The sequence below is a fragment of the Neoarius graeffei genome, chromosome 1, assembly GCF_027579695.1.
Source record: "Neoarius graeffei isolate fNeoGra1 chromosome 1, fNeoGra1.pri, whole genome shotgun sequence".
Classification (NCBI taxonomy): Eukaryota; Metazoa; Chordata; class Actinopteri; order Siluriformes; family Ariidae; genus Neoarius; species Neoarius graeffei.
In genome coordinates, this window is record NC_083569.1 from 85,391,009 (window position 1) to 85,418,855 (window position 27,847).

General features: G+C 41.5%; 1 protein-coding gene and 1 pseudogene across 1 annotated transcript in view; one reads left to right on the forward strand and one right to left on the reverse strand.

The window, feature by feature from the left end:
* The window catches only part of LOC132900986 (E3 ubiquitin-protein ligase TRIM39-like), a 145,725-nt gene that overhangs the window by 32,853 nt on the left and 85,025 nt on the right, over nucleotides 1–27,847 (forward strand). The window lies entirely within an intron of this gene.
* LOC132890005 (serine/threonine-protein kinase D3-like) lies at nucleotides 1,653–27,574 on the reverse strand (annotated as a pseudogene).

The following is a 27,847-nucleotide window of genomic DNA, read 5'->3' on the forward strand; positions in this document are numbered from 1 at the left end:
ATACAATATGCCACCCCTCTACAGATTGTGACCCTATTTGGCCCCCCCAAGAAAAAAATCCTAGACACGCCCCTGTATATGGGCGTACTGATCAGGTGTAATAATCAGACTTTTGACCATATAATGAAGTTAATTAGGCCTGTTATAATGTATTAGCACACAGACTATAATTTGTCTTAAAGGTGCCCTTCCACCTAAAACGTTTAATACTGGCTCTTTTTGAAATACCATAGTTCACTCCGAGTTGCATATGCATGCGAAAACGTAATTCTACTCCCATTCCCTGTATCAGCTTATGAAAGAAAATAGTCGGAAAAACGAGCAAATCTGAAAAAGCCCTACGAACTTGCGTCACTTCGAAAATTAGTATTCATGGCCTCGCCCACCTTGGCTTGCGACCGCCCACGGGAAGAAAGTTCGGATTTAAGCGTGAGGAGAGATAGCAGAGCCCATCTCATCAGTAGCTAACGAAGAGGACCAAACAGCAAGCTGAAAACATGTCTGAACAAGTTCGTGCCTGTGTTATTTGTGGCAGTAAGACATCAATGTTGCATTTCTTGCCCAAGATAGAAGAGCTGAAGAAGAAATGGTTGGAATTTATCTTTGGAACACCACCAGCGAAGTATAATGCAGCGTTAGTACTGTGTTCTGATCATTTCAACCACAGTGACTTTTCAAACTTCGGTGCCTTCAGTAGTGGTTTTGCTTCGAGGTTGTTTTTAATACCTGGATCTGTGCCGTCAAGAAGATCGACCACCAGCTCACAAGCTGTACTGTAAGTAAAACATGAACTTTTTGTTCGAAGGTTTTTGTCACAAAATAGCATGTTCATATTCTCCATGTTAGCATGCATGACATGGTCACAAGCTAGGCAGGGATGAGAGTTTTCCGCTTTTTCTGAGTAAAAAACGACCTTTTTATATTATGCCAAATCCGTTGAGAATTTTTTTTATTAATTTCGGGGAGTTGGGGTATGTTCCTTCATGCTGTTCAAACTTTATTAACTCCAACGATGTTTACACATTATTTGTAAGTCGCCATCTTTAGTCTTCTTTAAATCTCGTTGAATGTGATGTAAAATTCGTGTTATCTACATTGTTATTCGTCAAAACATCGATGTTGAGACGATAATAGCCAATCAAAACAGTTTTTACAAAAAGACACCAACATCCACTTGTTCTGACCCACTGGAGGTAGCGTCACAGTGCTGTTAGCCAATCAGAGGTAACACGTTTACATGTCATGAATATTAATGAGTAAGAGCTGAAATCCTGTCGTTCTCCCGTCACCCACTCCTCCACCAAACTAGAACAGCCTGAAACAGGAGAACCACAGCATTTTTCACCAAAACCGGCTCACAGGGCATTCATTCATACTAGAGACCACCGCACAATTAATGAAAAAACGATGCAATGAGACCTTTAAAAGTAACAATTCTACACTTCCTGATGGCTACTTTATCTTGTTAGTGCGTTGCATAAGTGACACATTTTATATACACTTACTGTATACTGTATGTTTAAATCAAATTAAAAACCCAAATCCAGAGTTTTGCATCATTTTATTAAAAATAGTCAGTGTGCATAAAATGTACATCACATCAGGGCACTGGATTCTGTACAGTCCACACGCCACAGTCACAGGTTTCCTGATCAAACTGAGGTGTCCAGTGTACGTGTGTGTTAGTGTCCCTGCTCTGTCTGTAGATGTGGAGGGAGACTGAGGCCTTTCTCCTGAGCGTGGCATCTCCAGTGCTCATCATCCGAGTCATGAGTGAGGTAACGGCAACCCAGACGCTGCTCAAACTGACGCAGGTCACACCACAGTTGGAAGTTCTATAGGCACACATGCACATGAAAACATATTTACAAATTATATTACTGCATCATTTTCACATTTTCTTTCTTTCGTTCTGATTCAGCTCAAGTTTTGTTTTGTTTTTTCAGCTTTTTAGTTTTCTTGTTGGACTCGTTGTTGGAAGTAGAAGATCCTCCACAAGTGGGTGCTGCTGTATAACTGTGAATCCTGGCAATATTTTATCCTCTTCAATAGACCCCTTTCACATGACGTCACCACGCCGCGAGATTTTGTTAGGCGCCATATTGGAAGACCAAGTACATGCACTCACAATATAAAACAAAGTACGAGCGAGAGTGAAGTGACACGATGGCTGATAATTCTGGTTATGTGAGTACATTACCAGCTGCAGAAAGGGCACGGTATGTGGAGAAACTGGCTGTGATTGATGGGTTTGACCCATATGATAAGACTCGCGGCAAGGGAGAATGGAAACATAAGGAGGACCTGACACCAATTCTGCCATCTGTTTGCTACCCAGACATTGTAAACTATTTGTTGTTTACACCCAGTGCCTACACTCAGTGTTCGAACTATGCCGATATTTTCGGGGGGCCCCTTTTTTTCCCTTGGGGGTGTGTGTGCTTGCGCTTGTCTCGGAGCGCGGATCTCCAAACACATGAGAAGCCTATCTTACACACATATCACGCGGACTCCACACCTCCACACCCGCATCGCTTCTGAAGTCATAACTCATCAGGGGAAATCGTGTCCGCATTGGCATGTTCAAAAAACAACCTCGTGTCAACAATGATACCACACGCAAGGAAAAAACAAAAAAACAGTCAGACTACTCAACAACCAACCTGGCAGCAGCGAGCAAGCCCCAAACCATCCTTAATAATAATAATTATTATTATTATTAAATTGTAGAAGTCTGGGAGGCTTGCTCCTCATACAGTTATCAACTTGGGGCCAGTTTAGCATGTTTTAAATCTGTATTTCTTGTGTTTGCTTACCTCAAAGTGTCCGCAGATCATGCACAGACATCCATTATATCCACAGTTTTTTGCCAAGTCTCACACAGGTTTCTTTCAAGTCTACTGTTGGGCCAATAAATCATAAATAAAACAGCTCAGATTTGTTTGCTTAAGTCGTTTGCCACTCCACTTTATTCTCGTGGGTTCACATACCGCTGCCGTTATTATCCCCTTATCACGAGTTTGTTGGTCTTCCAAAATGGCGCAGGGTCTGTTTACTTCCGGTTTCGGGTGACGTCAGTGAAAGGGGTCTATAGTCTTCTCTCGGTCGTTTTGGCTTTTATAAGCACAAAATCAAGCATTGCACGTGGATTGAAAGCACAACACACTGTTTTATAAGTGTGAGGGATTTTAAGGGTTAAAACACTTTACCCTGATTAACTAGAATCACAATCATCTTGTGCCATGGTACTCATAGTGTGATCCCTGAAGCAGAGCCAGATGATCTGTGATTTGTTTAATATTAGTATAATTCGGTACAGCTGAGGTCTGTACATTTTTTTTCTCTTTTTTACAGGATCCAAAAAGTTAAACTCCTGATCTTGTGCATCACATAAAAATATATGTGCGGATATATAGGATTTTAGGATTTACTATCATCAGCTTGCCTTGCCTCCACCCCCCATACTAAGACCAGGATTAAAAGGTAATTTTACCTGGAGCCAGGGGTGTCCCATAGCTTTCCCCACACTGAACCTGCGGCGCACAACCACCTGCAGCAGGTTATTAATCAAACTCACCGCTGTGAGAAAAAAGCAGAGAAAATCAGTCATCAATAAAAGTCAAGTTGATTAATCACAGATTCATCAAAGTTTTCAGCATCAATTTAATCAAGCCAGATGAACATTCAGGTTTCTAGAACAGTCTGAGTTTTATGTCTCACCCTCGAGAGAAATGAGGGCCCACAGATGACGTGGGTACATGAAGGCAGCGTTAGTGATCTGCTGGTGAATGTCTTCATCCTCGTTGAAGGGAAACGTGCCGCTCAGGCTGACATACAGGATCACCCCTACAGCCCACATGTCCAGGGAGCGGTTATAGCCATGGCTGCTGATCACCTCGGGGGCAAGATACGCCGGCGTACCCACCACCGAGTGCCGGAAAGACTTCTCACCGATGATCCGCGCAAAACCAAAGTCACACAGTTTCACCTGAAACACAGACAGTGTGGATGTGTTTCAGCTTGTACTACAAATGTCTGGGGCTTATTTAAATGTAGATATTGATACACTCACTGTGCAAATCATCCTATATCATATAGTAGTACAATAGTAAAAAAGAAAACATCATTTAAATAGACAGGTTCAAAATCCTATTCCTTGATGACTTCATCCAGTCTACAATCCTACTCTATTACAACTCATAAAACGTTTGATCCAATAAATCTGTGCTAATACAAGTAAACCGTACAGGGAGATTAGGAGCATGGACAGAATCTGATCTCTGCTCGGACATGTTTGGGGAAAGCAGGCACTGGACAAAGCAAGCCAAGAGACACACCTGAGGAAAAGGATCTGGTGAGGCAAGCAGCACGTTCTCAGGTTTAAGGTCACAGTGAGCGATGTGTCTCATGTGCAGGTAGCGCAGAGCCTCCAAAATCTACAGAAACGCCCAGACACACCCAGATATCAACATCTGACATCCAATAGCAAACAGGCATCATCATGGTGTGGCAAAATATGTAAGGAATAGAACACCTGAGGGTGCACAGTTACAGGAAAACAAGTACCATACAGTGTCTTGCAAAAGTATTCTCCTTTGGTGTTTGGCCTGTTTTGTCACATTACAAGCTGGAATTAAAATGGATTTTATGGAGGGTTAGCACCATTTGATTTACACAACATGCCTACAACTTTAAAAGTGAAAATTGTTGTTTTATTGTGACACAAACAATAAAGATGAAAAAACAAAACTGGAGTGTGCATAGGTATTCACCCCCTTTTATACGGTATGAAACCCCTAAATAAGAGCTGTAACGTTCTTGAATTAAACACTAAGACAAAGGAAATTCTGTAAATGAATTTTTCTTTACTTCACTCTCTCGAACACATTACAGATTATGTTATCCGCCTTCTGGCTTCTTCCTCTCTCACTCCTTCCGCTTCCCACCTTTCTAGCTTACCCCCAAACAGTAAACCTAGCACCCCCTTGTGGACTGAATTAAACAATGAACATATTTTTAAATTGTGAAATGAAATTATCCACATTATTCAAAGTCAGCGAGATATGATGGGGGCCCTCTGTTTATCCTGACTGGGTATCTGCGGCCAGGTGACTGTGACCCTGGAGGGTCAGGGGGTAAGGGCTCTGGAGTTTGTTCAGGAAGGATTTCAGTCCAGTCCATGACGTCTTGTTGACCACTCATGGCTCTTGGATCACGTGACTGGGTAGAGAGATTTCCATTTGCTGTTATGGGTTTGAAGTGGGATGAGTTTCTGGTGATGACATGATTGTTGTTTTTGGCTGTCACCATAGAACCTTTTATGGCAACGATTTTGTATGGGTGGGGGTTGTAGGCAGGGCATAGCTTCCCATCTTTCTTTTGACGACACAGGACGAAATCACCCACACTCAATGTCGATGGAGTAACATGGCACATCCTGTCCGCATGTCGTTTCATCCGTTTCTTTGCCAGGGCATCTGCCTGTTGTATTGGTACAGCAGTTGGACACCAGTGGCCAGTGAAGGCCTTTCTGTGTGGAGTTTGCATGTTCTCCCAATGTCAGCGTGGGTTTCCTCCGGGTGCTCCGGTTTCCCCCACAGTTCAAAGACATGCAGTTAGGTTAACATGGGGTGGCCTTGGGCTGAAGTGCCCTTGAGCAAGATACTTAACCCCTGACTGCTCCCTGGGTGCTGTAGTGTGGCTGCCGACTGCTCTGGGTGTGTGCGCACGCGTGTTCACTGCTTCAGATGGGTTAAATGCAGAGGATGAATCTCACTGTGCTTGAAGTGTGCATGTGACAAATAAAGGTTTCTTCTTTCTGCTGCTTCTTCTTCTTGAAAGAGAAGGCCACCCGCCAAAGTTGACAGACCAGACAAAGAGGGCATTTGATGCAACAAAGACACCAAAGATTACACTGAAGGAGCTGCAAAGACCCACAGTGGAGATGGGAGTATCTGTCCATAGAACCACTTTAAACCATACACTCCACAGAATGGGGCTTTATAGAAACGGGGCCAGAAAAAAGCCATTGCTTAAGAAAACACATTTGGAGTTTGCCTAACAACATGCGGCAGACTCCCCAAACACATGGAAGAAGATTATCTGGTCAGATGAGACTAAACTTGATCGTTTTGGCCATCATGGGAAATGCTATGTGTGGCACAAACCCAACACCCTGAGAATACCATTCCCACAGTGAAGCATGGTGGTGGCAGCATCATGCTGTGGGGATATTTTTCATCTGCAAGGACAGGAAAGCTGGTCAGGACTGAAGGAAAGGTGAATGGCACTAAATACAGGGCAATTCTGAAGGAAAACCTGTTTGAGTCAGCCAGAGGTTTGAGACTTGACAAAGGTTCACGTTCCAGCAGGACAGTGACCCTAAACATACCACTAAAGCTACATTGGAGTGGTTTAAAGGGAAACATTTAAATGTCTTGGAATGGCCATGTCAAAGCCCAGACCTCAATCCTATTGAGAATCTGTGGTCAGACTTGAAGATTGCTGTTCACCAGCGGACCCCATCCAACTTGAAGGAGTTGGAGCAGTTTTGCCTTGAGGAATGGGAAAAAATCCCAGTGGCTAGATGTGCTAAGCTAATAGAGACATACCCCAAGAGACTTGCAGCTGTAATTGCAGCAAAAGGTGGCTCTACAAAGTACTGACTTTGGGGGAGGGGGTTGAATACATATGCACACTCCAGATTTCCGGGGGGGGGGCATCTTAATGATCTTTTGTGTCACAATTTTAAAAAAATACAAAAAAAGCCTTTAAAGTTGTAGGCATGTTGAGTAAATCAAATGGTACTAACCTCCCCAAAAATCCATTTTAATTCCAGCTTCTAATGTGACAGAACAGGACAAACACCAAGGGGGATGAATACTTTTGCAAGACACTGTATCTTATCCTTTCTAAATTAAGACCAGGAACATCCATAGTGCTACAGATTCCAGTGTTTTCCTGGTTTAATACTTAAATAACAAGAGCTTGAGAATCGGTATCTGAGTGGTGGTGTGGAGTAAACACAATAAAAAAGTTTCCATTTCAGACTGATAATTAAAAAATAATAATAATAATAATAATTATAATAATAAAACATCTGATTATAATATAGCACAGATTTCCATGGCTACCTGCATAACAAGGAAGCGTGTGGTGCGTTCAGGAAGACGTCCGTTCTCGTTGGACAGAATCATCTCCAGCATGTCGCTATGGAGCTTCTCCATGATGACAAAAGTCCGCTCAGGTGTCTCAAACATGCCTTCGAGTACAATGACTCAAGGATGGGACAGACTCTGGACACACAAACATACAGCATTCACAAGGCAATATAGCAATCATTTTCTGAAACTAATTCCACTATAAAGAACACACTCATTCAACAGACCTGCAGTATTGCCACCTCATTTTTGCTCTGTCTCTCCTGCTTGGCCGGGAAGCGAGTTTTATCAATGACCTTAATGGCTACTGGTCGTCCCGTCTGCCTGTGAGTACCTGCACACAAACCCAACTCTCTGTACATGGCCAGCTCTTAATGGACTAACAGTGTAGATTACTTATCACTCTGAATGAACACCTTACCTCCGTACTCCACTCCAAACTGACCTGATCCCAACACTTCATCAGAGAAAACCTGATACAGCAAACTAATATCCTGAGAAACACCCATGACAGTGTTAGCCCACACAGAATACAGGCATTTCCTGCAACAGCTGTATGAGAATAAATACTCACCTGGATTTCTTCACTGATGGCTCGATCATCTAGATAAATAACAAACAGCAAAACTTTATTCTCAAGCCATTTTTTTTCTGTTCTCACTCATTACATTCACTAATCCTTACACTTCAGTGATTAATGCACACTGTGCTTTCCTCTATAAATATGGATCAAAAAGATTTATATAAAAAAAACTCATACAGGAGACATAGTGAGCCTAAAGTGTGAAAGTGGACTTATAGATCATCATTTAATTCTAATCTGATTTGCGTATTTAGTAGTTTTCAATACTTTTGCATCATTTCATTTACAGAACATGCCTACAACTTTGAAGATGTGATTTTTTTTTAATTGTGAAGCAAACAACAAATCGCCAGATTTGACCTAGACACAGAAACGCTGTGTCCAGGTCCACTGCCGCTGTTTCCCAAATGCAGGAAATTCCAATCTTGGACACCGCCACTCTCAACCAGTCAGAAAGAACAAAACAACAATCTCTTTCTTCAGGTCAAATCTGGCAGGCGTTTAAACTGTTGAAGATGGGGGGGGGGGCAGTCGGAGATGACCACCATTTGGAGACACACCATTTGAAAGTTGGGAGCACTTCAAAGGGGTTTTTAGCGTGTGGTGCAAAACAAATGGTCACCTTTTTACTGTGAAGAATTCCAGAACCGTTGAAAAAGCTAATAAGAACATCAGGCCTGGACAGCCACTGTACGATGCCAAGTTTACGTACTCCTACGTGCGCTTTGAGTGCAAACACCTTGGATGACCTTGACTTAGGCCCTGTCCACACGGCAACGGACTCAGGTGACTCTGATACAATTGCTTATCGTTTAGGCCTGGCGTCCACACGGCACCGGCGTTTTGGGTGCCCAAAACGCAATCTTTTTGAGAACGGGTTCCAGAGTGGAAAGATCTGGCAACGTTGCCGTTGTGAAGTCGTCTGGATGAGTAGAACGGATTTGTTTACGATGACGTCACAACCACATGACTGTGAGTGCTTCACACCGGGTAGAAGTGTAACGAACTCGATGCGAGTTGTCAACAAATCCTATAACTTGGTTCATGAAACGCGCTTACAAAATATTTTCACTGTGAATATTTATTGTGTAATGGTGCAAAGTGAGAGAGAGAGAGAGAGAGAGAGAGAAAATAGCCCTTAGGGCAGAGTCAATCCCGCCAGCAAAAATAGGGAATAAAAGGAGCGATCTCACCTCTTCAGATGTTGGTTTACAGTAAGTCCTACAATACATTCCTCAAAAAGGGCGTAGAAGAGCAAATTAATCCATCAACAGGTTTTCCTCCAGAATTGCCCTGTATTTAGTGCCATCCATGTTTCCTTCAGTCCTGACCAGCTTTCCTGTCCCTGCAGATGAAAAATATCCTCACGGCATGATGCTGCCACCACCATGCTTCACTGTAGGAATGGTGTTCTCAGGGTGTTGGGTTTGCGCCACACATGGCATTTCCCATGATGGCCAAAATGATCAAGTTTAGTCTCATCTGAGCAGAGAATCTTCTTCCATGTGTTTGGGGCGTCTGCCACATGCTGTTGGGCAAACTCCAAACGTGTTTTCTTAAGCAATGACTTTTTTCTAGCCACTCTTCCATGAAGCCCCATTCTGTGGAATGTACGACTTATTGGGATTCTATGGATAGATATTCCAGTCTCTGCTGTGGAACTCTGCAGCTCCTTCAGGGTTACCTTTGGTCTCTGTGCTGCCTCTCTGATTAATGCCCTCTTTGCCTGGTCCATGAGTTGTGGTGGGCGGCCCTCTCTTGGCAGGTTTGTTGTGGTACCATGTTCTTTCCATTTGATGATGATGGATTTGATGGTGCTCCGGGGTATCATTAAAGATTTGGATTTTTTTTTAAAGAACCCAACCCTGACTTGTACTTCTCAACAACTTTGTCCCTGACTTGTTGGGAGAGCTCCTTAGTCTTCATGGTGTTATTTGGTTAGTGGTGCCTCTTGCTTAGTGGTGTTGCAGCCTCTGGGGCCTTTCAGAACAGGTGTATTATATACAACCCCCATTCCAAAAAAGATGGGACAAAGTACAAATTGTAAATAAAAATGGAATGCAATAATTTACAAATCTCAAAAACTGATATTGTATTCACAATAGAACATAGACAACATATCAAATGTCGAAAGTGAGACATTTTTGAAATTCCATGCCAAATATTGGCTCATTTGAAATTTCATGACACCAACACATCTCAAAAAAGTTGGGACAGGGACAATAAGAGGCTGGAAAAGTTAAAGGTACAAAAAAGGAACAGCTGGAGGACCAAATTGCAACTCATTAGGTCAATTGGCAATAGGTCATTAACATGACTGGGTATAAAAAGAGCATCTTGGAGTGGCAGCGGCTCTCAGAAGTAAAGATGGGAAGAGGATCACCAATCCCCCTAATTCTGCGCCGACAAATAGTGGAGCAATATCAGAAAGGAGTTCGACAGTGTAAAATTGCAAAGAGTTTTAACATATCATCTACAGTGCATAATATCATCAAAAGATTCAGAGAATCTGGAAGAATCTCTGTGCGTAAGGGTCAAGGCCGGAAAACCATACTGGGTGCCCGTGATCTTCGGGCCCTTAAACGGCACTGCATCACATACAGGCATGCTTCTGTATTGGAAATCACAAAATGGGCTCAGGAATATTTCCAGAGAACATTATCTGAACACAATTCACCGCGCCATCCACCGTTGCCAGCTAAAACTCTATAGTTCAAAGAAGAAGCCGTATCTAAACATGATCCAGAAGCGCAGATGTCTTCTCTGGGCCAAGGCTCATTTAAAATGGACTGTAGTAAAGTGGAAAACTGTTCTGTGGTCAGACGAATCAAAATGTGAAGTTCTTTATGGAAATCAGGGACGCCGTGTCATTCGGACTAAAGAGGAGGAGGACGACCCAAGTTGTTATCAGCGCTCAGTTCAGAAGCCTGCATCTCTGATGGTATGGGGTTGCATTAGTGCGTGTGGCATGGGCAGCTTACACATCTGGAAAGACACCATCAATGCTGAAAGGTATATCCAGGTTCTAGAGCAATATATGCTCCCATCCAGATGACGTCTCTTTCAGGGAAGACCTTGCATTTTCCAACATGACAATGCCAAACCACATACTGCATCAATTACAGCATCATGGCTGCGTAGAAGAAGGGTCCGGGTACTGAACTGGCCAGCCTGCAGTCCAGATCTTTCACCCATAGAAAACATTTGGCGCATCATAAAACGGAAGATACGACAAAAAAGACCCAAGACAGTTGAGCAACTAGAATCCTACATTAGACAAGAATGGGTTAACGTTCCTATCCCTAAACTTGAGCAACTTGTCTCCTCAGTCCCCAGACGTTTACAGACTGTTGTAAAGAGAAAAGGGGATGTCTCACAGTGGGAAACATGGCCTTGTCCCAACTTTTTTGAGATGTGTTGTCATGAAATTTAAAATCACATAATTTTTCTCTTTAAATGATACATTTTCTCAGTTTAAAAATTTTTTTTTTTAATATTTTTATTAGGATTTTTTTTTTCATACAAACAAGAACATTACACAATTCAAAAAATAAAAATAGATAACGAAATTCTATTATGTAATAATTAAAATATTAAAGCTACACAGTACAAATAAAACCAAAAGGGAAAAAAAAAAACTAAAATAAAAAAAAAGTGGAGCGAGAGGGTCCGTCAGTTAGGGGGCAGAGACTGGAGAGAGTGGAAGAATGTAAGAAAGGGAAGCCACTTGTTATAAAATTTAGCAGAGTTACCGTTCACTGAATATCTGATCTTTTCCAACTTTAGAAGAGACATGACGTCATTGAGCCACTGACGACTCAAGGGAGCTTTAGTCGACTTCCAGTGGAGTAGAAGGTGGCGTCTTGCCAGTAAGGAAGTAAAAGCTAAAATATCCAATTGATGAGAGGTAAACCGGTTATGGTCCTCTGGGAGCCCGAATATGGCAACATGGGGGGAGACTTTTATGGTCACTGATAGTATTTTAGACATGGTATCAAAATAATTCAACCAGAAGCAAGAGAGTAGTGGACAAGAGTAGAACATATGGGTTAAATTGCAGGATGAGGCATGACATTTGTCGCATTTGTCAGCAATACTGGGATAGATTTGAGACAATTGAGCTTTGGAAAAATGGACTCTAAACAGTACTTTAAACTGTATAAGTGTGAGACGAGCACAGGATGAGCTTGTGTGAATTTTCTTAAGAGCAGTGTCCCACCAATCATCCTCCAAGTTTAGATCCAGTTCATCTTCCCAGGCAGTCTTAACTTTAGTAACTGGTGAGCAATCAAAAGAAAGAAGTTCGTTATAAACTTTAGAAATAAATGATTTTTGAAGTGGATCACGGTTTAAAAACACCTCCCAGTGTAGAGTAGGCGGTGAGGAAGGAAAAACTGGAAACAAAGCTTTAGCGCAGTGTCTAATTTGAAAGTATCGAAAGAGATGAGAAGGTGGGAGATGAAATTCTTTTGAGAGATCTATAAAGCTGCAAAAAATACCATCCTTGTAAAGGTCTTTAAAACATTTCAGGCCTTTATTATGCCATGCAAGAAAGGTTGAATCTGTAAACGGAGGTTGAAATAAATTATTCTTCAGTAAAGGAGCTAATGTAGATGCTGACTTAAATTTGAAGTGCTTCCTAAACTGATACCAAATTTTAAGTGTGGAGTAAACCACTTGATTATTTGTAAAGCCAGAGGGGTTAGATGGAATAGAAGAGGTAAGTAAAGCAGGTAAGGAGGATGAAACACATGACTGTGCCTCCACGTAGCACCATGGCAGATTCGTAGATTTGAACCAAAATGAAATTATATGAATATGTGCCGCCCAATAATACAGTTGGAAATTCGGAAGTGTCAATCCACCATTGAATTTACATCTCTGAAGTATGGATTTACGGATCCTGGGAGCCTTTCCACACCATAAGAAATCAGAAATAGTTTGATCAATTGTTTTAAAAAACTGCTTTGGCAGGAAAAGTGGGAGACAATGGAACAAAAATAGAAATTTGGGCAAGATGTTCATTTTAACTGCGTGAATTCTTCCAATTAACGAGAGAGGCAAGCTTCTCCACCTTTGGAAGTCAGATTTAATTTTAGACATTAAAGGTAAAAAATTAGCAGAAAAAAGTGACTTTAACGTTCTGGTAACGTTGATCCCAAGATACCTAAAGCCAGACAGATTCATCTTAAAAGGGACATCTGACTGTGTAAGCTGAGATGCTGAAGCATTAATAGGATAGCATTCACTTTTAGAGATATTCACTTTATAGCCTGAGAATGATCCAAATCTCTGGAAAGCAGATAAAATTGTGGGAATGGAAAGGACAGGATCTGAGACATATAACAATAAATCATCAGCATAAAGTGACAACTTAAATTCTGTGCCCAATCGTGAGATCCCTCTAAAAGTTGAGGAGGACCTCAGAAAGATTGACAATGGCTCTATAGCTAGTGTGAACAATAGAGGAGATAGGGGACACCCCTGTCTGGTACCACGGGTTAGAGTAAAAAAAACTGGATTGGATACCATTAGTGGAGATGCTTGCTTGTGGAGATGTATAAAGGAGACGTATCCATGAAATGAACCCATTTCCCAGTCCAAATTTCTTTAGTACAGTAAATAAATAGTCCCATTCAACCCTGTCGAAAGCTTTTTCTGCATCAACCGAGATTACTACTTCGGGTGTTGTGGTAGTTTTAGAATAAATAATATTTAGGAGTGTGCGGACATTAAAAAATAACTGCCGCCCCTTAACAAATCCAGTTTGCTCATGTGAGACAATAGTTGGTACAATGTTTTCCAGGTGACAGGCCAAAGCTTTAGCAAGGATCTTAGCATCTACATTTATCAATGAGAGAGGTCTGTATGAGCTGCAGAGATTTGGATCCTTATCTTTTTTTAAGAGGAGACTTATGGAGGCTTGCCTTAAAGTGGGAGGGAGAGTGCCATGTTCCAGTGATTCTTTATAAACAGCATGCAGTAAAGGGATGTAGTACAGCATGCAGTAAAGTTTTTCCTGAAATCTCTTAAAAAATTCAACTGGGAATCCATCAGGGCCAGGAGCTTTGTTATTTTGCATGCTACTCACAGCGAGAGTGATTTCTTCTACCGTTAATGGGGAGTCAAGTTTTTTAGCAGCATCTAAGCTTAACACAGGAAAATTGAGGCTATCTAGGAATGAATTCACTTCAGTGGTGTCAGGTGAAGATTCAGATGTATATAAAGAGGAGTAAAATGAGTGAAAAACAGAATTAATGGTAATGGGATCCTTATGCAATGAGCCAGATGAATCTTTTATCTGAAGGATCATACGTGAGGCTGCCTGGCGACGTAGTTGATGAGCCAGGAGCCGACTTGCCTTGTCGCCATGCTCATAATATGTGGAGCGTAAGAGAAGTCGCTCTGCATCACTAGTGGTGATGAGATCAAATTCAGTCTGTAAATCAACACGTTGTTTAAGTAAACTGGGAGAGGGGCAAGTAGCGAGTTGTTCTCCAATTTGGTGATATTAATAGAGAGTTCTTGCAATTTGGTTTTACGGGACTTATTCAAGTGGGCAGAGTAGGAAATAATTTGTCCCCGCAAGTATGCTTTTAATGATTCCCACAGCAGTGAACAAGAAACAGGTTCCATATCATTCTGATTTATAGAGATATAATCATCAATTTTAGTTGCAATAAATTCTGTGAACTTATCATCTGAGAGAAGTAATGTATTGAACCTCCAAGGTGTTGAGTAACGGGGTTATGAAGAAAACTGAATATCTAAAGAAAGAGGAGCATGGTCAGAAATAACAATCGGGTGGTAATTAACAGACAGTACTTTGGGAATTAATTTAGCATCAATAAAATAATAATCAATCCGAGAGAAAGACTGATGCATCTGAGAGAAAAATGAATATTCCTTGGTACAAGGAATAAAATCTCCAAGGATCAATGCAACTGTTCTTGGACATAAAATATGAAAGTGACCTCGACATTAAAGAAGGGGTCAGAGTTCGTGGGTTAGAGCGGTCTAGGTTGGGATCAATTACACAGTTCATGTCCCCTCCAATTATAAGAAGGCTGTTGTTCAATGAGCGAAGACATTCAAAAAGTTTATTCATAAAGTGTGGATCATCAAAATTGGGGGCATATATGTTAACTAATAAAACAGGAGTATGGAATAGCGTGCCTGTAACAATTAAGTATCTGCCGTTTTTGTCTGATATCACCTTAGAAGCTGAAAACTGGATTGACTTACCAATTAAAATAGCAACCCCCCTGGCTTTAGAGTTGAAATTAGAGTGAAACACCTCAGAAACCCAGGAACATTTAAGTCTGACCTGATCTTTGACACGCATGTGGGTTTCCTGCAGAAACACTAGGTCAGCTTTAAGACGTTTCAAATGAGCAAATATCCTTGATCTCTTAATTGGACTCCCCATGCCTTTAATATTCCAGCTCAAAAATCTCACAGAGGACCCAATATGTGGAGTATCAGAAGTACGAGCATTGGTGGACATATGTTAAGTTCCTAGAGATAGAAATAGACTGAAAACGGACCCCCAGGGAAGGATGGAAAAGAGGGGGAAAAAACGCAAAAAAAAAAAAAACCCACAAAAAAATAAAATAATAATAATAAAAAAAACCACCACACTTACAAATTGAACCCCCCACCCCACCCCATTGCACTTACAACGACCCCATCCCCAAATGATGGAGAACCCAGTGCTAACTCCACAAGGAGTCAGATCCCCAAAACGAAAACTTGCGGCTTTAAGCATGACTATCGAGCTTCGGATTGAGCTCCTGCAGTCCTAGCAACATTTGACAGAACGGTACAACCAATCAAGTCCAAGTTGAAGTGAAAACTGAAAACCACACAGTGTGCGTATATAAGAATAGTAAAGAAAAGAGGAAACAAATGAAATAAGGTAATAACTGTCAATATTAACTGACTCTGCTTCCTCAAGGTTGTGTATCATTTCTCGGTTCTCTCACTACTGAGCGATCTGATGAATGCGCTGGCCTCTTCTGGTGATTTAAACTCCTTCTCTGCACCGTTATGAGTGACCCGGAGGCGCGCCGGGTACAGCAAACCAAAGCGAATCCCCGGTATTTCGCGGAGTCGGCGTCGGACCTCATTAAAGGAGGCTCGGGCACGGGCCGTCCTCGGAGTGTGGTCGGGGAAGACAGAAAAACTCATGTCTCCAATCTTGATCCGTTGCTGAGCCCTGGCTCGGCGCAGTATGTCCACACAGTCTGTATGGTAGTGCAGACGAGCGATTATGGGGCGCGGGCGCTCTCCGGGCTTCGGTTTCGGCTGGAGAGTACGATGAGCGCGGTCCACGAGAGGCTCCTTCGCAAGGTTAAAGGCCTCCTTGAGCAGAGAGGAAACAGCTGTAGCAGTAAAAGAGGTGGAAAAGTCTTCGGGAATGCCCACTAGCCGTATGTTGTTGCGCCGCGATCTCGCCTCCAAATCCTCGCATTTATTGTCCAATCTCGTCAGTTCAGTTGTCAGATGCTCCACTTTAGCCTGTAAGGTAGTAATGTCGCCGGCGCAGGAGGACAGCGATGTCTCCATTTCACCTACGGTAGTCTTCAGAGTGCACACATCAGACTGGATGTTTGTAATGCTACTGGATAATTCAGTCTTCACTGCCTGTAGCTCAGCCTTGATATTTGATAAGTTTTCGGTCAAGGCAGCCTGAAGCTCAGTTTTAAAAATAGCCGACATGTCAACACGGAGTGACGAGAGCAGCTCGGCCTTAAAGTCGTGGAAAGCAGCACCGCCTGCGGCTTTGGCCAGACCAGAAGGAGAATCACTACGAGGCGGGGATGTAACGTGCGAAGCAGGCCGCGGTGGCTGCACAGGTACTTTAGGCTTTGGAGGCATTTAGATCGGCAAAAAGACAGCGTTAAATTCAAATTATGATGGTGGAGAACACACACACCGAAAAAAGATACAAAAGGTGTACCTAAAATAGGTTTTTTTAAAGATTGCTGCAGGAGCTCGGAGAAACGCGTCCTACTCCATTAGTCGCTACACCGGAAGTCCCCAGTTTAAACATTTGATGTGTCATTTATGTTCTATTCTGAATAAAATATGGAATTTTGAAACTTCCACATCATTGCATTCCGTTTTTATTAACAATTTGTACTTTGTCCCAACTTTTTTGGAATCGGGGTTGAACCAACAGAACATGTGACACTTGTGGACACAGGTGGACTTTATTTCACTAATTATGTGACTTATTAAAGTAATTGGTTGCACCAGAACTTTTTAGGGGCTTCATAGCAAATGGGGTGAATATATATGTACACGCCAATTTTCAGTTTTTTATTTGTATTTTTTTCTTCATTTCACTTCACCAACTTAGACGATTTTGTGCAGAACCATTACATAAAATTCAATTAAAAAAAACCACATTTAAAATTACAGGTTGTAATGTAACAAAATGGGTAAAAAGCTGGGGGGGGAGTGAATAATTTTGCAAGGCACTGTAATAAGTAAGGAATGAAACACTTTGGAGCATGCTGTAATAGGAAAATAATCAATGACAGGCTGGTGTAACTGTTACAGCTCTGAATTTGACCCACACCCCAAACAGCACTTACCTCTTCTACCACAAAAATGTTTTAACAATTACATTTTTAATTATTAAAGAATGGCACGTCATGCTTTTTAACTGTTACTCTAGTTAGAAACAAGTTACTTCCTGCTAGCACTTGTATTGTAGGTGTTAGAGTCACTCCTTCACCAGCCTCTCTTTTTTCAGCTTGTGCAAGAGAAACCACAAAGTGTAACATCCTCTGGCTTGTAGACTTGTTGGAACATTTGCTGACCATTACAAAGCTCCGACACAAACCCTAACCCTTACAGAAAATTTCACATTTTTCTTTGATAACTAACAAAGTCTTAGGTTTTGTAGAGTATCCACCATACAAGTCTCTGTGAAAGAGCCGTTAATATAATAATACTAGTGTAACAGAATGATTGCATTAAATATAAAGATATTGCACTTGAATTACAGCCAGAGCTGCTGTTATGGAAAAGTAAGCAACACCCTTATGACCAGTCAGATTTAAAAATTTAACGGTACTGTCGTCCAAGAGTATTTTTTTTTTTTATTTACTTGTTTGCGCCATTAAACCTTGCAGCACCCGTGCAGAACTAAAGAAGCAAACATGTCTCGGTTGCTTGACTGCATTTGGGTTAAAGTGGAAAGTGCTGTCATTGTTATTTTTTGTAAAGGTTTTAATTTCGGGTGTAATATTATGGGACATTTCGGAATACCTGGAATAAGTTCGTATAAACAATTTGTGTGTGTGTGTGTGTGAGAGAGAGAGAGAGAGAGAGAGAGAGAGAGACCTGCAGGCCCTGCTGTGCTGAGGCCAATGCTCTGTAAAGGCATGAGTGCGAGTCTGATGGCCGACTCCCAGGCTGCTCCTTCTGTATTTGCAAACACACAGTAGACCACAGAACTCATCAGCAGCTCAAATGAATGACCAGCGTCATCCGACTGCACAGTGACAGGGAGCTGAGATGAACCTCGAACCTGCAGCACTTCAGACAGAGGCAGCTCCTGTACAGCAAGGAGGAAGGATTAGGAACAATGTGTGACAGCTTATGAGAGCCAAACACAGAACATTTACATTTTTAAAGATGCCATATGAGATAAACAACAAATTATGTTTTATATATATATATATATATATATAAATAAAAGTAAATAAAGTGGACATACTAAAAAGGATATGTTAGATTTTTGCGAAGTGAGGAAGAGAACACCTGGGTGGGGGGGCATGATGTTATAGGAAAATTATCGAAGGTGGAGTGGTGTGTGGGAGAGTTACTGTTAAAACCCACAAAATGATCATTCTGCATTATACACCAGTTAGTTCCATTTGACTAATTTGACTGGTCACGCAGTTTACCAAGAGTGCCCATATTTCCGATAAATGCACTGGGACATTTCACTGTGTTGACCACTCTGCTTGTCTGTGTCCACCACGTAAATTACACTTCCGATTTTGAAACCATTACTGCAGTGGGGTTCGTGACATCAACAACAAACATGGCAAAAATGACACTTTTCAGGAATATAACTTTTGGCTTAAAATATGAAAGCTCATCAGATGAAGATGAAAAAGAATACAGGATGCCGATTTTACCTGAAGTACTTTTAACGGGAATGTACGAATCAATCAATGTGAGCTAGCTAGCCAGTTACCTGATGTGCTATAAAGTGAGTGTGGCTTCTTTGGGATCAAAAAGAAACACAGTGTTTGGCCATACTGGCGTTGAGTAGCACATATATCGGATATATTCCATTCAGCTAGCATGATATTGAATAAGTCGAAGATGAGTTCAATATTATGCTAGCTGAATGAAATATATCTGATATACCATGAAAAAAGCCAGCCAATATTATTAAGTCGTCCCGGGTATGATTTTAAACTGCAACCAGTTGAGAGTCTCAGGTCCAGGAGGACTTGACCATTGGGGGAAGTGGAGTTACCCCTTAATCACCATTGCCCCCAGGTCCGCTCTGACCCGGAGTGGCTTCCAGCTATGGGTTAAATAGTACATCACCAATAAGGCGCTGGCAGCAGGGCACTTTTCGGTGCAGTGTGGCAGATGAACCCAACAGGGTCAATGGCACACCACTAGATGGCATGCAGAAGTGCCACTGAAATGGCCAACGGATGGCATCACTTGGCAAGTCGGTTGTCACTGTGGGGCAACTTCTATACCCGTCAGGTCTGTGGCACTTTTGTGCACCAATTGGCATCAGGTCTGGAGGTCCAGAGACAACACGATGGAGGCATGACATTGTTTGTCTGACCTTACCGTGCAACTCTCTTTTTTAGTTTTTCGATGTCTGTTGGTATGTTTTTCTCTTGTAAATCTATGAGAAAAATATCTAATGAAGTTTTGGGAGTCTTTTGGGTGTTCAATGCATCTTTGTCTTTCCCAGCGAACAAAGAAGTGCTTCTGTGCATGCGCAGCAGAAACCTCTCACTGAATATTTGTATCAGCTCCAATGTGTGACATGTTGTCTTGACAACCATGCAATATAAACCATATTCAACGCTCATTCTCTATTGGGTAGAGTGACGTAATGCACATAGGATAAACGATATGCTAGCAATACTGCATGCTATCAAACCAAATGAAGGAAACCTGCTAGAAGGGAATAGAACATTTTTATTCCATCGAAAAAGTGCCCTGTATGTATAATAATCAATATTAATGTCTTGCTTATAGAACCGTTGTATAAAAGTAATATTGCACTCGTAATTGTGTGGTTATACTGAATAATCAGCACAGCTGTAATTACCTATTGCACTTGGCCTGCAGGCTGGTACCTACACAGAACCAGTAGATATTCATTATAATCACACTCTTGCTTGTATGATACTGCTTAAATAATGCATCCTGAAGTGTTTCGTTCCTCTAATATCACATCTGCTATTATGGAAAATTAATCAACACCTTCTGACCAATCAGATTTGAGAATTGAATAGTGCTGTAGTATAAGGTACAATAACGTTCTGGGAGGTTGTGTGATTCACAGGGAATACAAAGCACCTTGTAGTACTTGTTGCTGTTCTCGTTCTGGTACAGTGTGATGCTTTTCCCATCTAGAACCCAGTAGTGCCTTTTTCTCTGTAAGACAAACCGAACTGATGTTCATTATCTAACATTTACAAATCTACACAATTTTCCCCTGACAACAAATGTCAGTGTGTTCTTCTGGTGTGTGTATTAGTGTTCACTCACCAGTGTATCTACATTGGTATGGTGCAACAGCCAGACTTTCTTCAATATTCCACTGGATCTCCTCTTAGTTTGTTTAACTGACTGCACCACCCTCATCAAGGGGATATTACTGCTGAAACATGGACTGAAAGACAGACAGGGACAGAGAGAAGAGATGGATGGATGGCGAGTGTAGTGTTTATGCAGGATACATGATGTACTGTATAAACACTAAATGTAATATTAGTACAGACTATAGTACTGTACTATAGTCCATGATGTGTGGTTATCCGATTGGTGGTTGTTCGGCAGAGTCCTCAACGTGAGGTCACGCTTTAAAGGGATACTCTTCATAAATAGCGTTGACTGTTACCACAGCAATGTCCTCCTCAGATTCAGGCTTCTGGTTTGAGTTGCTCTCTGTGCGAGATGGGTGGGAGAAAGCATGTGGTTTGTCACTTCTGTGTTAAATGGAAGTGTGTGTGGGTTCTGACTCTTCAAAAAAAAATTAATTTTGGTTACAATAAATTGCCCCTAGGAGTGAATGAGTGTGTGATGGGTCTTAATTCCTTTCCAGGGGGCATTCCTGCCTCGGTAGACTCTAGATCTATTGTGGTCCTGACCAGGATAAACCACTTACTGAAGATGAACGAATAATGAGTCACAACATCTGTATTTTCTCCATTTCCTGTTTTGTAGACGAGAATTTAACTGATTGGTTTGTGCGTGTGGTAGAAATGCAACAATACATTGCAATCCAAAAACATGACGTGCAATATCAGTGATCTATTAATTAGTGTGAGTGCACAAGCTGTCACTTATTGTTCATGTTCCAGGTGGAGCTGTTTAGCCCAGGAAGCTGTATTTGTTATGCTACAGATGCTCACTGCTGTGTTTATACTCAGCATGTACCTCCATCAGAGGTTTAGCACGGTATGTTATAAAGCTTTACTGTCTGTCATCCTGATATGTCATTCATTCGCAATGTAAAGTTTGTGCTTGCTGTTTATTGATTGTGTTTTGTTTGTGTTCAGTGCATTGGTTGAACTGTAGTTAAGCACGAGACTTTGAGCACAGAGGCTAACGGTGCATGTTTAGCGAACTTGTAGAGGTCTGCACCCTTGGTTTAGTTGAGCAAGGTGTGTAAAGTTCAGAAAATAGTCTGTAAAAATGACTCTGCAAAATTGTGTATTTGTTTACAACCATCCATCCATCATCTGTAACCGCTTATCCTGTGCAGGGTCACGTGCAAGCTGGAGCCTATCCCAGCTGACTATGGGTGAGAGGCGGGGTACACCCTGGACAAGTCACCAGGTCATCACAGGGCTCACACAGACACAGACAACCATTCACACTCACATTTACACCTACGGTCAATTTAGAGTCACCAGTTAACCTAACCTGCATGTCTTTGGACTGTGGGGGAAACCGGAGCACCCGGAGGAAACCCACGCGGACACGGGGAGAACATGCAAACTCCGCACAGAAAGACCCTCGCCGGCCACTGGGCTCAAACCCAGGACCTTCTTGCTGTGAGGTGACCATGTTTACAACCATGTTACGCTAATTTTGTTTTCTTTAATTTTATTTCTTTTGTTTTCTTTAGTTTTCATGGAGCTCGGTGTATGATGTCTGGTGTTCGAAGCTATACTCGTGTTCAAGAGGAATAAAACGCATCTGTACCTGTCATAGACTCTTTCCTGTTGTTCTTAATTCCAAGGGCTGCTACAGTGTTAGTAAATAATCCCACATTATTTTTTAAATAGCAAATTAAAAATAAGCGCTGGATAAAAACCCATCTCTTATGTAAACAAAGATACAAATTTTGTTGTCTGGTGGTCAAGTGTTTATATGTTGCCTTGCACTTACGATCCAGTTCCCTGTGGTGGTGCACGCATGTTGTTCTCCAAAGTCATCAAAAATCTGGTGACTTGTCTAGGGTGTACCCTGCCTCTCACCCATAGTCAGCTGGGATAGGCTCCAGCTTGCCCGCGACCCTGCACAGGATAAGCGGTTACGGATGATAAATGGTTGTAAACAAATACACAATTAGTTGATGCATTACCGCAGGGGTGGGCAATTATTTTTTCCATGGGGCCACATGAGAAACAGAAAATTTTGTGGAGGGCCGGACCAAAAGGCTGAACTAAATTCTGCATAATATTAATTGTATTTCTTTATATAAATCAATAAATAACATTGTTTTTACAAGCTGCTAAGACTGGTAAGAGTATGGAAAAAATGAGGTTGCCTTGCAAAAAATGCCATTTATTCAATCAAATTTCCCAAAACAATGATTAACAAAATGTGAACGTTTGTACCATTTTTTTTCAGTCACATTCACCCCAAAACACAATAAAGACATCACAATATTGTCTTTCTACTCCAAATATCAAGCAAGATACATCATATTATAATAATGATGCCCACATTTGTAGTCTAATCACCTCATTTGGTGTTTTTCAGTTTTTTATTTGTTCAGTGAGAGAAATCTAGTCTCTGTTGGTCTTTAACGAGTGCATCAGAGTCAGGTTGAATGTCTGAGGTGGAGATGCGAAGCACAGCTGGCAGATGATCATCAGTCGATTCGGTGTAGGAATCAGATCTACATATCGGCTCGGGCTCCGGCGCCTGCTGGTGACGTCACACTATGTGATTGGCTGGACCGTTTGAAGGATGACGTACAAGTTTGTGGTTGGTCTGGACAAATTACGGAAGTAATCATCGCGAGATTAGGTTTCGTGGGATTTCATGTCATGTTCATGTCGCGCGCATTGCGTTTTTGTTGAACACAACTTCAAAATAAAAGCAATGCACATTCAGTCCATGCATGAGGTAAAATTAGAAAATACGTTTATTTTGTAATTTCTAATTAACATTACGCGGGCCGGTCAGAATGAACCAAAGGGCTGGATGCGGCCCGCGGGCTGTAAAATGCCCAGGTCTGCATTACCGTATTCTCTTCAGTATGGAGCTCTGCTTCACACACAGAAGCTCCTCTAAAATACACTGCCCGGCAAAAAATTAAAAAAAATTGCACGTACTAATATTCAGTTGAACTGCCTTTAGCATGAATTACAGCCCATATTTGCTGTGGCACTGTTTCAGCAACCTTATGTAATGTAACAACATTTGTGTTCAGAGTTGCATTAATTTTTCGCCAAGATCTTGTACTGATGAAGGGAGAATGGAACCACCCTGTAAAGTGTTCTCCAGTACATCCCGAAGACTTTCAATGGGGACCTGTCAGGACCCTGTGATGGCCAATTCATGTGTGAAAATGATTCCTCATGCTTTCTGAACCACTCTTTCACAATCTGAACCTTAATTTTATGCCCGTGCCATCAGGGAAGAAATAATCCATTGATATGATAATAACCTGGTCATTCAGTACATTCAGGTCATCAGCTGACTTCATTTTATTACCCCATAACGTTGCTGAGCCTCGACCTGACCAACTGAATCAACCCCAGATCATAACACTGTCTCTAGAGGCTTGTACAGTGCATGATGGGTTCATCGCGTCATGTGATTCCCTTCTTACCCAGACACGCCCATCACTCAGGGACAGGGTCAATCTGGACTCATCAGACCACGTGACCTTTCTCCATTGCTCCAGAGTCCAATCTTTATGCTCCCTAGCAAATCGAAGCCTTTTCTCCTGATTAGTCTCACTAACAAGTGGTTTTCTTATGGACACACAGCTGTTTAGTTCCAATCCAGCGAGGGGTTCCTGCATCGTGTCTGGAAATGCTCTTAATTTCACTATTAAACATAGCTGTGAGTTCTACTGTCAGTTTTTTTTTTACAATTTGACTTCAAGTGTTTAAAGTGATTTCTGATCATGGACAGTCAGGATTTTTTCCTGACCATGTTTCTTCTGCAAAGTTGATGGTTCATCACTATCCTTCCAGGTTTTAATAATGTGTTGTACAGTTCTTAATCCAATTCCAGCAATCTCCTAAATTGTTTTCTTTGCTTGTTCCAGGCCAATAATTTGACCCTTCTGAAACACAGTAACATCTTTTCCACGACCATGGGATATGTCTACTGATATAATTGTTTAAGAAATGAGAAGTTACTCACTGCATCAGTTAGGGGTAAAAGAATTATTGCTAGCTGAAACACAATAATCACTGCAGTAATTATCCAATTAAAGGCTCTTAAATAGTTGTGCATTTAACAGCAGTGTAAATGGAGAGCAGGCTGGTCACATGATCGTATTCTTTCACGGAAAGACAAGAATCATCAGCACTTATGAAGCGACCAGTTGCAATGAACACCACGCACTATACGTTATAGCAGAAATAATCAACCTTTCTACTGAACTGAATCATGACCAGAGTGCATCATTATACCAGTAAATGTAGTTGTTTGTATGCATGTAATTTGGCAATCCTTCTCCATTGGCTCGCTCCCCTCTACAGTCCGGTGGAACCTGAGACTCACAGCGGCGATGACAGTTAAACTTGCAGTCTGCATAAAGAAGACAAGATGAAAAAAAATTCAAAGGCAAATCAGTAAAATACAAACCAAGAGCAAGCATAAAGAAATAACATCACATGCCTCTATATGCACTGGGCTAACGCTGCATTAAAGGATTACATCCCTGTTTTCCTCCATTATCTCTATCCACTGCATCTTTAGTGTATGTTAAGTTACCTTTCAAAATTCACTAAGGACAGATTTTGAACTCTGAATATACAAAACATTTTTATTGATTGCTTTAATAAATTCCCAAAGATATTTATAAATTAAGCTCTAAATTTGTATAAATTGTCTTTTTCAGTAATCAGATTAACTTTTACGAAGTAGTTGTTTATAGTTATGTGTAAACTTTAAAGTACTGTATAAGTAATCAGAATTATTGTTTTGCTCTAGAGTAATGACAGTTTTGGAAGGACTCCCCCCCCATTACTGTCGAAGAATTGTTAATAGTATTAATAGCGCTAATAGAGGAATAGTTTTAGATCTGAATTTGCTTTGTACAGTCACATGTTTAAAGTGCATATTCTGGACCAATTTCATGTTTTGTTTTTTTTATATGAAAGCATGTACCTTTACACACTCAGCCAGAAAGGTAATTTTGCACAAGGCCATCTGTCTACAGCAGAAAAAAATAAAATAACAAAACGCGTCTGGAAAAATCCCAAGGGAGTCTGAAGCCAGATTCGTGACGTCAACTGCAGAAGCGCCAGCAGGCTGCGCAAGCTTTGCACGGTTTCAGTGCACAGCCTGTGTAGACCAAGCGCTCCCATTTCTCTCTCATTGTCCGGTCTTTTGGGAAACGATGAGTACTAATCCCATCAAGATTGGTGTTGCTACACCCTCCTACGATACATCTGTTAACCATTTTAATAATTATGCGATAACATTAAAGAAATTTGCAGAAAACCACCAGGTCGTTTTCTCATAAACAAACCAACGCTGACATAGGATTCAGAGGGAGGCGTCCCGCACGCGACGTCACGAAAATCAATGTTTGCCGGGAAATCCAAATGCCAATATTTTTCAGAGGCGGACCAATTCGCCTCAAATGGCTTGATTTCAACTGAATTTTTCTGGTATTGCGCAAGATAAAAAAAATTGCAGAGAATGCAGAATGTTACAGATATTTGACCAAAGTTTCATATAAAATAGAATTAAATTGATCTTGTTCCTGAATTTACCCATGATATGCACTTTAAAATCTTCATAGCCAAATTCTTGGCAACTGTCCTTAGATTTCCATTAAAGTACATTTCTGAGTAAACAAGATCAACTGTGAGCGACTGCTCACTTATGTATAGCCCCGCTCTCGCTTATATCAGAATGCAAGCATTCGAAGGAATTGGACAATTATGAATGTTGATTTCAACAAATAATTAACCCTGAAACAAGTAAGTAAAGAGCAGTGTCTCTCCCCAGGGATTTCAAATAGCATCCTGGTAAACTGTCATTTTGAAATAGCATTTTGCTTCTTGAAATAGCGTCAGGATCTACCCGATAGGTTTCGTAAATGCATTCAGTCGGTAAACAGGAAGCCGATGTGCAGCAGACATGAAAACAGTATACACGGTATAGAACCCCAAGCTGAAGCTCGGGACCAAGCAGTTGTGATTTGGTGTTGCTGATAAAAGTGTTACGAAAATTTTGTAAATCCACGCTATATGTTTCGTAAATACATTCAGTCGGTAAACAGGAAGTCGATGTGCGACTGACCTGAAAATGGTATAAATGTTATAGAACCCCAAGATGAAGCTCAGTACTAAATATCAAGCAGTTGTGATTTGTAGTTGCTGAGAAAAAATGTTACGAAAATTTTGTAAATCCATCCTATATATTTCGTAAATAATTCCTTCCAGTAGACTTAGGCCGAATCCCATTTCACCCCTTGGACGTACCCCTTGGCCCTTCCCCTCCATTTTGCGCGTTCACGTGAAGGGGTAGGGGTATCCCAATCCCAGTTAACGCGGAGGGGTAGGGGAAGGGGTAGGGCTTCTGTACCCCTCCAAACGGAGATTTTCCTGGAGCTGACTCCAAACGAAGGGGTTTGAGTGATTTCCCACAATGCCATGCGGATTTCAGTGCGATTTCATGCGGATTTCAGAAAGATGGCGGTTCCCGCGGCGAAAGATTGTCATAAATGTTTTCTCCATTATTTACGTAACCGTTCTATTACTACGTCAATAGTGTTAACTAGCCTATTAACGTTAACGTACTATAACATTAACGTTGTGTGATCGGTTGATGCAATGAAAATTGTGAACAAAGTTGTTATTTAGCAGTTAGCTCAAGTAATTACAAACAACAGAGGATCTGCTTTTCTGTTGTGTCGTTACGTTAACCAGCTTCCCATCCCTGTGTACTTGAACTAGGGAATCCAGAGGAAACACGCCGCTTGATTCGCTTTCGAGCTGAGAATGAGCAGCGATTTCTGAAATCCAAAGCTGCTGCGTACGTTTTGTTCTGTTATTCTCGCTTTTATTGTTTACATGAGTGTTCTGACACCTCTACTGGCATTTCTCCGTTTAGCTGCAGACAACCGTAAAAAGAGGCCTATAGCCCAGGACACAGTGATCACAACAGCAGCAGACGGCATTTCAGCAGAGATTTCTGGTTCTGGCTCTGACTGTAGCGGCTGGTCGCAGCCAATGACGCATTTGGTCGCGTTTTGCTAACGTAAACGCTGACGGAGGTACGCGATGACGTATGCGATCGTTGAAGGGCTATCCCAATACGTAGGGGTTGAATTTCAAGCCCTATCCCTTGTAGCTCAGTTTCAAGGGGAAGGGCCAAGGGGAAGGGGGAGGCGAAGGGGAAGGGGGAGGGGTAGAAATTAGAATTGGGATTGGGCCTTTGATCAAGTTTAAGA